The sequence below is a fragment of the Thalassophryne amazonica genome, chromosome 10, assembly GCF_902500255.1.
Source record: "Thalassophryne amazonica chromosome 10, fThaAma1.1, whole genome shotgun sequence".
NCBI lineage: Eukaryota > Metazoa > Chordata > Actinopteri > Batrachoidiformes > Batrachoididae > Thalassophryne > Thalassophryne amazonica.
The window spans coordinates 112312622-112325226 of record NC_047112.1 but is presented as its reverse complement, the minus strand read 5'-3'; positions in this window follow the sequence as shown (position 1 = coordinate 112325226).

Here is a 12605-nt window from a genome sequence, read left to right as displayed (position 1 = left end):
TTTGCGACCGTAATCCAGCATGAACATCCGCAAATCATCAGACACAACAGGGTTATTCCCATTCTAATCCAGTTCCATCGTTTGCGCGGTTTATTTTTCTGTAAGCAATTCGGTCGGCAAATCTTATTGTAGCAACACGTCATCACTCCGCGGGTCTCTGCCGCTCTCAGTTGATGCCACCATTGTTGACACCTGCGTAGCAACACGGTCAGGGCATGGAGTTATACATCAAATATTTTGCCACCATCTACTTGATATTTTATGGTCTGAAATCTCACACAATTAACCAATCAGATTTGCGGAACAAATTTAATTGGATTAGAATTTCTGTTATTGACAGAAACAGCTTTAAAAACTCTTAAATTTGTTTATATATTAAAGTGACTATAGTCATTTTATTTCAGACTTGCTTTGAGACACACTATGTGGGTTTCCATTACCCTCAATATGAAGTAACAATTTGAAAATGTACTTAATGGAAACAAGTGTATTATAAAAAAAAAAAAAAAAAAACTTGTCAAATATCGCAAAAACGGTTTTTATGCACACATGAGATGGTGTATCAATAAAGCCTCAGTTCCCAAACGCTTATTGAGTGTTGTTAGAAGGAAAGGTGATGTAACACAGTGGTAAACATACCACTGTCCCAACTTTTTTGAAACCTGTTGCAGGCATCCATTTCAAAATGAGCAAATATTTGCACAAAATAATGTTTATCAGTTTGAACATTAAATATCTTGTCTTTGTGGTGTATTTAATTGAGTATAGGTTGAAGAGGATTTGAAAGTCATTGTATTTTGTTTTTATTTACATTTTACACAATGTCCCAACTTCATTGGAATTGGGGTTGTATCTGTACGTAACTATCAGAATGTCATGAGAGCATGAGAGCCCACCCACACGTGCAGTGCGTGGAGTCTTGTTCATGTTGTTGATCGCATGACATATGTTGAAGCATTGTGTTTGTCTTTTTAAAAAAAAAAAACACAGTTTGGTCTGCTGGCTACGCTCTGCTCTATGTACACTTTAAGTTAATTACGTTTATTAAAAAAAAAACCTTTATTTGGATTTCATCGACAGGGTGCAGAATAGATTCATCAATGTGGCTTTTGTGGAAAAGCTGCACTCCATGTTATATGGCTGGGGGGGCCTGGCTGCCGGTTTGTTTGCCTTTTGGTTTCCTCCCAGGTGGCGTGCATTTGGGACTGAGTGGCTGTGTTGCTGAGGCTGTCAGGACCTCACCCTGATCACCTGCGACTCGTCAGGACTCACAGCTGAGGTGCATCTGGATGGATTGGAGCATGTTGGCATTTAAGACTGGAGTGCACAGTGTGTATTTGCCAGAGACTCGACCTTGTGACCAGACGGGTGAGATCGTCGTCTTGGGAGCCATCTCATCAGCAGCGGACGCTGAGAATGTCCAGGTTTGATGCACGGTCTGTGAAAGAGGAGGGGATGAGGTCTCACGCTCGTCAGCACACTTCCTGAGGTACGTTGGATTTTGTGACTAACAGTTATACAGTCAGTAAATGTGGTGTCCCTCACACCTTATTGTATTGAGCTGTATGTTAGTCATGTATCAGCTTCCACTGCGGTGGAGTTTTGTGAACGGGATGTTCCATGCCTGCAGGTTGGGAAGCTGATCAGCAATCAAGCCAGGAAGTGTTTGCTGTTTGTACACCTTTAAGTGTTCTGTGTGTAGAGTGTGGACTCACATAATGGTTCCTTCTTTCACAGACTCGGTTGTTGCGGCCACCTGGGGGGTGTCGGCGGGGTCCTTGGGTCCGAAACAGCTTCTGGCTCCGGACCGTTAGCGCTGCTGGGAGCGCACCACGCCAGACCGCACCTTTTTGTTATATTATCTTTTGTTATTATCACTGTTATGTATTAAATTCAGTTAGCCTTTGTACCGTGCTCTGCTTATTTCATACTGGGTCTTTCAAACGCTGGTCGGTTCTCCGAGCTGCGTCCGACACATAACAGTAGTCTCTGGCCAAACATCACGGACCCAGCGGTAGCAGAGACGGTAACGCGCCGGGAAGGCGGCAGCAGACGTTCAGTGGTTATCCGGATCAGTTGCGGGGCTCTCCGCCCGGAAGGTGCGTGTTTGAGAACCCATTACTGGATACTGATTTGTGCTCTCTTGCAGCCGTGTTCCTGTGTTTGTGCCTTATCCGTGGGTCGTGGTGGAGTGTGACTGGCGACAGCTTCGCGTCACGCTTCGACCGGATAAGAGGTTTAAACGGGAGCTGCAGGAGTGCGTTTGTAATGGGTTCACGCGCACGGCGGAGCTCTGTTAGCACGGGTCGCTGGGCTTCCTGTGCTACAGTCGTAGCCCCGTTTCCCCGGATAAAAGGTAACTACTGCGTCTGTTGTATCAGCTCCGGCGTTATTTAGTTGAGCACATTTTGGTTGTGTGTTGCACTCAGCTGCGCACACAAAAGCAGCTCGTTTGTTTTTTTCTGTCGCCCAAGGGGTTTTTTTCGTTTTTAGCACTCTGGTTCCCCCTTGTGGTGACTGAATCACGGTACCGTCAAGCTCTTGAGTAGGAACAGGTGTGTTCCATTTGGTTGAGCTTGACGGTATAACTCACTGATTTGTTTTGTGTTAGTTCATTTTGTGTCGGTGTTTTTTGAGTTGGTTTTTGTGGGCTTTTATTTTTTGTTGTCCACTATTTGTCTGGGGGTGTGACCCTGTAGCCTTTGCTAAACAAAAAAAAAGAAAAAAAGAAAAACGGGGACCCAAACAACTGTGTGTTGGTCTGTTTTTTTTTTTCTTTTGTTTCTTTTTGTTTCACATCCCCAGGGTTAGATGGAACGGTCCCCTGGGGGGTGGTGGGGTGGTATTTGGGTTGTTTTTTTTCTCTTTGTTTTTTGTTATGCCCTCTCTTCTCCTCTGACTCCAGCCGGGTGTGCCGTAGTGTCGGCATTGCTGGAGGGGTGCAGTTGGGTTGTGCTGGGCGTTTCCCAGGTGGCCTCTGCACCCGGGAAGGGGGGGGGGTTTGGTTTTTTTTTTTTGTTTTCCCTCCCCCAGTTTCCACCCTCAGGGTTTGACTGTGGTGTCCTCTGGGGGGGAAAGGGCGTTGGGTCCATCTAGCCGTGGACGGCCGGGGCTGGGTCCATTGGTCGTGAGGGGAGGCGTCTCCTGGGGTTGACGAGTGGTCCTCTGGGGGGCGCTGGTAGTCCCCGTGGGTGACGGTGGATCCCAGAGGGACCTCGGCCGTGGTTATTACCCCTGGAGCTGGCGGGTGGCCCTCTGGGGGGTGTTGGTCCCTGCGTGTCGTTTGGGGGGGAGGAGGGGGGGTCTTGTGGCATTTTTGTTTGTGAGTTTACATGTGGGTTGTTTTTCCTTTCTCCCCTTCCCTGGGGTTTGATGGGACGGTCCCCTGGGGCGGGGGGGGTGTTTTGGTTGTTTTGTGTTATGACTGGTCACACATGTTTGGTTAAAGGCTGACCGCACAGGTGTAGGAACTCCTGGCCACACCTGTGCTAAGACTGTCAGAACCAAAGGCAAAGATGCAGCCAGTTCAACCAGTCTGTTGGAGGACGAACGCAGACGCGGTTTCCAGCCATGGTCCCTGGAGGGGGGTGTTTCTCCTGGGCCAGGTGTGTGTGGTCGCCGGGAGGCTTCCCGTGAGGGTGGGGTACTGTTATATGGCTGGGGGGGCCTGGCTGCCGGTTTGTTTGCCTTTTGGTTTCCTCCCAGGTGGCGTGCATTTGGGACTGAGTGGCTGTGTTGCTGAGGCTGTCAGGACCTCACCCTGATCACCTGCGACTCGTCAGGACTCACAGCTGAGGTGCATCTGGATGGATTGGAGCATGTTGGCATTTAAGACTGGAGTGCACAGTGTGTATTTGCCAGAGACTCGACCTTGTGACCAGACGGGTGAGATCGTCGTCTTGGGAGCCATCTCATCAGCAGCGGACGCTGAGAATGTCCAGGTTTGATGCACGGTCTGTGAAAGAGGAGGGGGTGAGGTCTCACGCTCGTCAGCACACTTCCTGAGGTACGTTGGATTTTGTGACTAACAGTTATACAGTCAGTAAATGTGGTGTCCCTCACACCTTATTGTATTGAGCTGTATGTTAGTCATGTATCAGCTTCCACTGCGGTGGAGTTTTGTGAACGGGATGTTCCATGCCTGCAGGTTGGGAAGCTGATCAGCAATCAAGCCAGGAAGTGTTTGCTGTTTGTACACCTTTAAGTGTTCTGTGTGTAGAGTGTGGACTCACATAATGGTTCCTTCTTTCACAGACTCGGTTGTTGCGGCCACCTGGGGGGTGTCGGCGGGGTCCTTGGGTCCGAAACAGCTTCTGGCTCCGGACCGTTAGCGCTGCTGGGAGCGCACCACGCCAGACCGCACCTTTTTGTTATATTATCTTTTGTTATTATCACTGTTATGTATTAAATTCAGTTAGCCTTTGTACCGTGCTCTGCTTATTTCATACTGGGTCTTTCAAACGCTGGTCGGTTCTCCGAGCTGCGTCCGACACATAACACTCCAGAGTCCAGTTTTTCCACAGGCTGCACTCACGTTCACATGTAGCCTGACTGACTGAGGATTACACTGTCCACCTGCACTTACGGTCTGGTGTCAGGGGAGTGCAGAGCTCCTGACACTGGGAAAGATCCAAAACTTGTAAAGACATCAAAAATGAATCATTACCCAGGATAACAGAACAGAAAGGGATCAATCTAAATTTGACATGATGGCACAGCAACATTGCATATATATATATATATATATATATATGGCGGTCAGCTCTGGGAAGAATCCTGGTGGAGCTGAACTTCTTCCTTTTACGGATTATGCTGTGCTCATCCACTGTGCTCATTTGGACCTTCAAAGCAGCAGAAATGTTTCTGTACCCTTCCCCAGATTTGTGCCTTGAGACAATCCTGTCTTGGAAGTCTGCAGACAATTTCTTTGACCACTTGCTTGGTTCATGCGCTGTCATCTATGGGACCTTATATGTAGACAGGTGTATGCATTTCCAAATCATGTCCAGTCAACTTAATTTGCCCCATGTGGACTCCAGTTAACCTGCAGAAACATCTCAGGGATGATCAGTGGAAACAGGATGCATCTGAGATCAGTTGTGACCTTCATGGCAAAGGCTGCGAATACTTATGTACACATGATTTATTTATTTATTTTTCTGTATTTTTAATTTATATTTGCAAAATTTCCAAAACTTTTTTTCACATTGGCATTATGTGGTATTGTGTGTACAATTTTGAGGGAAAAAATTAATTTAATCAATTTTGGAATGAGGCTGTAACTTAAAATGTAGGAAAAGTGAAGCGCTGTGAATATTTCCTGGATGCATTGTATTGCAATTTATGTGTAACTTACAAGTAATGTGTCAGCAATGCATAACGTACCGACAATTTATGGCCTACATACGAGGTCTGTCCAAAAAGTAACGGACCTTTTTATTTTTTTCAAAAACTATATGGATTTGAATCATGTGTGATTGCATCAGCCAAGCTTGAACCTTTGTGCACATGCGTGAGTTTTTTCACGCCTGTCGGTTGTGTCATTCACCTGTGGGCAGGCTTTGAGTGAGCACTGGTCCACCCCCCTCATTAGATTTTCATTGTCAGGGAAATGTATGAAGGCCATACAATAATTATGTAAAACCCCAACGGTCAAAATGACCCCCTGTGAGCAAGCACTTGGCTACAGTGGGAAGGAAAAACTCCCTTTTAACAGGAAGAAACCTCCAGCAGAACCAGGCTCAGGGAGGGGCAGTCTTCTGCTGGGACTGGTTGGGGCTGAGGGAGAGAACCAGGAAAAAGACATGCTGTGGAGGGGAGCAGAGATCGATCACTAATGATTAAATGCAGAGTGGTGCATACAGAGCAAAAAGAGAAAGAAACAGTGCATCATGGGAACCTCCCAGCAGTCTACGTCTATAGCAGCATAACTAAGGGATGGTTCAGGGTCACCTGATCCAGCCCTAACTATAAGCTTTAGCAAAAAGGAAAGTTTTAAGCCTAATCTTAAAAGTAGAGAGGGTGTCTGTCTTTTTGTCTTTCCATGACAAAAACTCCTGTAACAGTGGAATGTGCTGAAAAAGTCTTGATGTCCACGTCTTCTGCCATTTCTGTGGTAGTCGGACGACGTCCCGTATCAACACAGTGTTCAGTTTGGAAATGTCTTTTGAGGCTGTCGATCAGCCGCTGTGGGCGGTCTTTAAACCGGCTGTAACACTCCTCAATCTGTGTGATCCCCATAAAATCGTCCCTGAAAGCCATCTGAATTTAGCGAATGGTGTCCACCTGGCTGTCTCTCACAGTTTCTGGAAAAATTTGATGCAGCAAAGCTCCAAATCATTCAGACATTTCTCTGACAATGAAAATCCGATGATTGGGGTGGACCAGTGCTCACTCAAAGCCTGCCCACATGCGAATGACGCAACCGACAGGCGTGAAAAAACTCACGCATGCGCACGAAGGTTCAAGCTTGGCTGATGCAATCACATGTGATTCAAATCCATATAGCTTTTGAAAAAAATTAAAAGGTCCATTACTTTTTGGACAGACCTCGTATGAGCCCATACACTGGCATGCGTCAAAAATAATAAAAATATAATGTCAAAAATATGTGTAAAAAAAAAAAACTTATTAAACGTACGTATTTTTAAAACTTTGACATACGCAGGCTAAATCAAGGTGCGACAGGACCATCACTCCCATACGGAATATTCAGCAGAACCCAGTTCCATCCTGTTTTCTTGTGCTAAAATACAACACACTTCTTTTCTGCTTTTGTTCACTTTACAGGTGGAATTTCACTGACCCAGAATTAGTGAAAAGCGGCACAAAAGGCCTTTTTGCCCACGTTCCTTGTTTTAGAAGCTGCAGCGCAGTAAGAGAATGATGAGGTCCACCATCTGCTTATTGCTGCTTACACTATGTTGGCGAACATCTGCAGGTAAGATCACTCCCATATACGTTTACATGTGAAAATAAGTCATGTTCAGCTGAATGGCACATAGTTTGTATGTTTATATGTATATACAGCGTGTGTGTGTGTGTGTATGTATGTGTAGATATATATAAAAGCTGGTGTTATTGGTGCATAAACAATAAGAAAAGAAATGAAAAACACTTCTGTAAGAAGTAAGTGTCAAATAGGCAAAACTATATTCACTGTTAAATAAATATAATGTAATGAAATGAGACAGAAAAAAAAAAAAAAAAAAACAGGCGATAGAAGTACAGATGTCCGGTACTTTTCAGTGCAGGGATGACCAATCTGTACTTTATGGTCGTGGGGGTCTCTGGCATTATTTGTTAGTCTAGCTTTGGATGGAAAAAGCTGTTGCATGGCTTGTATGACTTAAACTTTGAACTTACCCAGCAGCCCCTGCAGCCCTGAAACTTGAAAGTGGCTTATAAGGAAGTCCAGAGCAGACTCGACCTGCTGAGGTGACTCATGTCCTTTGGAGTGCAGGGGGCGCTCTTGAGAACCTTCTTTGTCTCTGTTGTAGCATCAGCCATTTTTTTCCAGAGTGGTCTGCTGGAGCAGCAGTATCACAAGTGCTGAGAGGACGAGCCTTGACAAAGTGATTAGGAAGACCAGCTCTGTCCTGGGAAGTCCCCTGTACTCAGTGTAGGAGGTGGGAGAAAGGAGGATTTTCAATTTCAATTTATTTTCATTTATATAGTGCCAAATCACAACAGAGTTGCCTCAAGGCGCTTCACACAAGTAAGGTCTAACCTTACTAACCCCCAGAGCAACAGTGGTAAGGAAAAACTCCCTTTGAGGAAGAAACCTCAAGCAGACCAGACTCAAAGTGGTGACCCTCTGCTTGGGCCATGCTACAAACATAAATTACAGAACAATTCACAAAACGAATATACAGGAAATGCTGTTGGTGCATAGGACAGGAGGGTCTCCAGCACAGATACCACACCCATCTCTGGATGGAGCTGCACCTAAAACAGAGAAAGAAACAGAATCAGGCATCAGAAAGACCAGAAATACAGTATAATTTGCCAGTGTTAAACAACAAGAAAAACAGGATACTAAGGTGATCACCAGCCACTAGTCCTAAGCGTCACTAAAAGACCCAGAATTTAGGTAAAGTTGAGGCTGCGGCACGCTCCGTTTCCTAATAAAATTAATTAAAAGAGCAAAAAGCATAGAACTATACTATGTCTGTATGCTAGCCATACGAAAGGGAAAATAAGAGCGTCTTAAGTTTGGAAAATAGAGGGTGATGGCTAAGCTGTTATCCCCGCTGAAGAACACCTCCCACCCCATGTGTGACACCCTGATTGCACTAAAATGCTCCTTCAGTGACAGGCTGCTCCACCCAAAGTGCATGAAGGAGCAATACCGAATTTCCTTCCTTCCTTCTGCGATCAGACTCCACAACCAGCACTGTTCCCAATGTACTCAGATCACTCAAATCATTAATATCATCGAAGTAACAGTCTTCTAGCCATTTGCAGTAATACTTCACATTCTGTGCAATAACACTTGTACACTTGTGTACAACATCACTTGAATACTCATGTGCAATATTACAAAGCATTCTTTCTGCTTGAATGTAGTGTAAGCTATTCTATTGCGTATATATTGTTTTCCTGCACAGTGTTTCTGCATACTTACGCTGTTGTTCTGTGACTGTCCCTGTGCTGCTGCAAGATTGTAAATTTCCTCATTGTGGGACTATAAGATTATCTTATCTTATCTCATGGTAATAGCAACATGACACTTAACTAAACTGATATGATAGATACGAGGTCTGTTTGAAAAGTATCCGACCTTTTTATTTATTTATTTTTTTCAAAAACCATATGGATTTGAATCACATGTGATTGTATCATCCAAGCTTGAACCTTCGTGCACATGCGTGAGTTTTTTCACGCCTGTCGGTTGCGTCATTCGCCTGTGAGCAGGCTTTGTGTGAGCAGTGGTCCAAACCTCTTGTCGGATTTTTATTGCGAATAAATGTCTGAATGATTTGGAGCGTTGCTGCATCAATTTTTTCCAGAAACTGTGAGAGACCTCCAGGTGGACACCATTCGGAAAATTCAAATGGCTTTGAGGGACGATTTTATGGGGATTACACAGATTAAGGAGTGCTCCAGCCGGTTTAAAGACCACCCACAGCTGCTGAGAGTGCGCCGCACTCCGAGCGCCGATCGACAGGCTGAAACCCCGCTGAAACAACCAGATCATTTCCAATGTGAAGGCTTTGTTGATCCGGGACATCGTCTGACTTACACAAAAATGGCAGGAGACGTGGACATCAGTACTTTTTCGGCACATTCCACTGTTACAGGAGTTTTGTTTCATGGAAAGAAAAGCGGAGGATTGCGCCACCGTGCCGTTCATGGCGCGGCACAAAACCACCTCCATGTTGGTCTCACAGGACGGCTTTGAGATGGCTTTCAGACGGCTGTCGGTGGGTTTTCAGTCGTGTGACTAACCGAGAAATTGTGGATGAGCCTGGACATGCCAGAACATGTCCTGTGAGGCTTCATCATGGCGTTGCTTTGCGCCATGCGGCTGCACCGCGACGCATGGAATTTCTCTGCACGTCTTGTCTCAATGTGGCCGAAAAAGTGCTGATGTCCACGTCTTCCACAATTCCTGTGCTAGTCAGAGGATGTCCCGGATAAAACACAGCGTCCAGTTTGGAAATGAACGGCACATTCCACTGTTACAGGAGTTTTTGTCATGGAAAGAGGAGCGGAGGAATTCCGCGCGTCGCGGCAGTAACCTCTTCTGCGCATGTCTTTTATTTAACAGAGGGACTTTGTCGGGGATTCTTGCAAATACATTAGCTTCACACAGGCGTCTTCTAACTGTCACAGCACTTACAGGTAACTCCAGACTGTCTTTGATCATCCTGGAGCTGATCAGTGTGTGAGCATTTGCCATTCTGGTTATTCCTCTATCCATTTTGATGGTTGTTTTCCGTTTTCTTCCACGCGTCTGTTTTTTTTTTTTTTTTTTTTTTTTTGTCCATTTAAAGCATTGGAGATCATTGTAGATGAACAGCCTATAATTTTTTTGCACCTGCGTATGTTTTCCCCTCTCCAATCAACTTTTTAATCAAACTACACTGTTCTTCTGAACAATGTCTTGCACGTCCCATTTTCCTCAGTCTTTCAAAGAGAAAAGCATGTTCAACAGGTGCTGGCTTCATCCTTACATTTTTTGGGTCCAAGGGCCGCAGACAGTTTGTGAGACGACCCCCAAACTCTGAATTCAAGCCACAGTTCATAGTGAAGACAGTGAAGCATGGTGGTGCAAGCATCATGATATGGGGATGTTTCTACTGCTATGGTGTTGGGCCTATATATAGCATACCAGGTATCATGGATCAGTTTGGATATGTCAAAATACTTGAAGAGGTCATGTTGCCTTATGCTGAAGCGGACATGCCTTTGAAATGGGTGTTTCAACAAGACAATGACCCCAAGCACACTAGTAAACAAGCAAAATCTTGGTTCCAAACCAACAAAATTAATGCCTCACAGATCAAATCAAATCAATTTTATTTATATAGCGCCAAATCACAACAAACAGTTGCCCCAAGGCGCTTATAATGTAAGGCAAAAGCCATACAATAATTACAGAAAAACCCCAACGGTCAAAACGACCCCCTGTGAGCAAGCACTTGGCGACAGTGGGAAGGAAAAACTCCCTTTTAACAGGAAGAAACCTCCAGCAGAACCAGGGCTCAGGGAGGGGCAGTCTTCTGCTGGGACTGGTTGGGGCTGAGGGGAGAGAATCAGGAAAAAGACATGTTGTTGAAGAGAGCAGAGATCAATCACTAATGATTAAATGCAGAGTGGTGCATACAGAGCAAAAAGAGAAAAAACACTCAGTGCATCATGGGAACCCCCCAGCAGTCTAAGTCTATAGCAGCATAACTAAGGGATGGTTCAGGGTCACCTGATCCAGCCCTAACTATAAGCTTTAGCAAAAAGGAAAGTTTTAAGCCTAATCTTAAAAATAGAGAGGGTGTCTGTCTCCCTGATCTGAATTGGGAGCTGGTTCCAAGGAGAGGAGCCTGAAAGCTGAAGGCTCTGCCTCCCATTCTACTCTTACAAACCCTAGGAACTACAAGTAAGCCTGCAGTCTGAGAGCGAAGCGCTCTATTGGGGTGATACGGTACTATGAGGTCCCTAAGATAAGATGGGACCGATTATTCAAAACCTTATAAGTAAGAAGAAGAATTTTAAATTCTATTCTAGAATTAACAGGAAGCCAATGAAGAGAGGCCAATATGGGTGAAATACACTTTCTCCTTCTAGTGCCTGTCAGCACTCTAGCTGCAGCATTTTGAATTAACTGAAGGCTTTTCAGGGAACTTTTAGGACAACCTGATAATAATGAATTACAATAGTCCAGCCTAGAAGAAATAAATGCATGAATTAGTTTTTCAGCATCACTCTGAGACAAGACCTTTTTAATTTTAGAGATATGCGCAAATGCAAAAACGCAGTCCTACATATTTGCTTAATATGCGCATTGAAGGACATATCATGATCAAAATGACTCCAAGATTTCTCACAGTATTACTAGAGGTCAGGGTAATGCCATCCAGAGTAAGGATCTGGTTAGACTCCATGTTTCTAAGATTTGTGGGGCCAAGTACAATAACTTCAGTTTTATCTGAATTTAAAGCAGGAAATTAGAGGTCATCCATGTCTTTATGTCTGTAAGACATTCCTGCAGTTTAACTAATTGGTGTGTGTCCTCTGGCTTCATGGATAGATAAAGCTGGTATCATCTGCGTAACCGTACCGTCTAATAATACTGCCTAAGGGAAGCATGTATAAAGTGAATAAAATTGGGTCCTAGCACAGAACCTTGTGGAACTCCATAATTAACTTTAGTCTGTGAAGAAGATTCCCCATTTACATGAACAAACTGTAATCTATTAGACAAATATGATTCAAACCACCGCAGCGCAGGCCTTTAATACCTATGACATGCTCTAATCTCTGTAATAAATTTTATGGTCAACAGTATCAAAAGCAGCACTGAGGTCTAACGAACAAGCACAGAGATGAGTCCACTGTCCGAGGCCATAAGAAGATCATTTGTAACCTTCACTAATGCTGTTTCTGTACTATGATGAATTCTAAAACCTGACTGAAACTCTTCAAATAGACCATTCCTCTGCAGATGATCAGTTAGCTGTTTTACAACTACCCTTTCAAGAATTTTTGAGAGAAAAGGAAGGTTGGAGATTGGCCTATAATTAGCTAAGATAGCTGGGTCAAGTGATGGCTTTTTAAGTAATGGTTTAATTACTGCCACCTTAAAAGCCTGTGGTACATAGCCAACTAACAAAGATAGATTGATCATATTTAAGATCGAAGCATTAAATAATGGTAGGGCTTCCTTGAGCAGCCTGGAGGAATGGGGTCTAATAAACATGTTGATGGTTTGGATGAAGTAACTAATGAAAATAACTCAGACAGAACAATCAGAGAGAAAGAGTCTAACCAAATACCGGCATCACTGAAAGCAGCCAAAGATAACGATACGTCTTTGGGATGGTTTATGAGTAATTTTTTCTCTAATAGTTTAAATTTTGTTAGCAAAGAAAGTCATGAAGTCATTA